We start from the raw sequence: 1,202 nt of genomic DNA on the forward strand, positions 1-1,202 counted from the left end.
AAATAAAAAAAAAAAAAAAAAAAAAAAAGAACGGCATTGCGCTTCCAGCCGCGGAGCAATGCCGGAGGTCGGGCCGGGACCAGGGCTGGGGTTTGGGGTCCTGGGCTGCAGCTCGGGCCGCCCGTCTAGCCCCGGCGTACCGCGACACCGGCTCGCAGACGGTCACACGCCGCACCTCTGCAGACCGGAGGATGCGGCCGCGCGTAGCGGGGGAGGCGTGAGTTAGCGGGGCTCCAGGCACGGAGACTTTGCTGGAGGAGACCCTGAAGGACCTGGACGAGTGCTATGAGAAGGTCCGCGGCGACACGAACTGCGCGCAGAAGCCGCAGGTGCCATCCTGCGCCCAGCGGGCCCTGATCCGCAGCTAGGAGCCGGGCGACCAGAAGATCCAGATCGTGAGCCAGAGGGCGGAGCTGGTGGAGAGCCGCACGCTGCAGGTGGACAGCCACGTGGAGCCGTTCCAGGCGCAGCAGTAGCAGGGCGACGCGGCGGGCGACGGCGGCAAGGTCCGCCCGGACAGGCCCAGGGGCGAGGCGGCCGCGCGGGCGGAAAAGCCCAACAGCAAAGCGTTCTCGGCGGCAGCGCAACAACGAGAACCGCGAGAACGCGTCCAGCAACCGCGACCACGACTACGTCACCTCGGGCAGGCCCAAGGAGAAGAAAGCCCAGACCTCCAAGAAGAAGCAGAGCTCCATGGCCAAGGCGTAGCGGCAGGCGTCCCCCGCAGACCTCCCCATCGACTCCAGCGAGCCCTTCTAATGGGAGATGATCCGCTGCGACAACCAATGCCCCATCGAGTGGTTCCGCTTCTCCTATGTGAGTCTCAACTATAAACCAAAGCCCAAGTGGTACTGTCCCAGATGCCGGGGGAAGAACCATGGACAAAGCCGTTGAGAAGTTCAAAAAAACAGGGCTTATAACAGGTAGTTTGGGGACATGCGTCTAATAGTGAGGAGAACAAGATAAGCCAGTATGTTGATTACATTGCCACCTTTGCTGAGGTGCAAGGAGTGTAAAATGTATATTTTTAAAGAATGTTAGCAGCCGGGCGCGGTGGCTCACGCCTGTAATCCCAGCACTTTGGGAGGCCGAGGCGGGCGGATCACGAGGTCAGGCGATGGAGATCATGCTGGCTAACGCGGTGAAACCCCGTCTTTGCTTAAAAAAAAAAAAAAAAAAAAAAAAAAATTCGCCGGGCGTGG

At 60.0% G+C, this 1,202-nt stretch overlaps 1 protein-coding gene and 1 pseudogene across 4 annotated transcripts in view; one reads left to right on the forward strand and one right to left on the reverse strand.

Moving 5' to 3' along the window:
* The window catches only part of TAF1 (TAF1 RNA polymerase II, TATA box binding protein (TBP)-associated factor, 250kDa), a 195,871-nt gene that overhangs the window by 39,133 nt on the left and 155,536 nt on the right, over positions 1–1,202 (reverse strand). The gene's annotated exons all lie outside the window — the stretch shown is intronic.
* LOC105512649 lies at positions 59–894 on the forward strand (annotated as a pseudogene).

Source organism: Colobus angolensis, unplaced genomic scaffold, assembly GCF_000951035.1.
Source record: "Colobus angolensis palliatus isolate OR3802 unplaced genomic scaffold, Cang.pa_1.0 Scaffold216, whole genome shotgun sequence".
In the NCBI taxonomy this organism is placed as follows: domain Eukaryota; kingdom Metazoa; phylum Chordata; class Mammalia; order Primates; family Cercopithecidae; genus Colobus; species Colobus angolensis.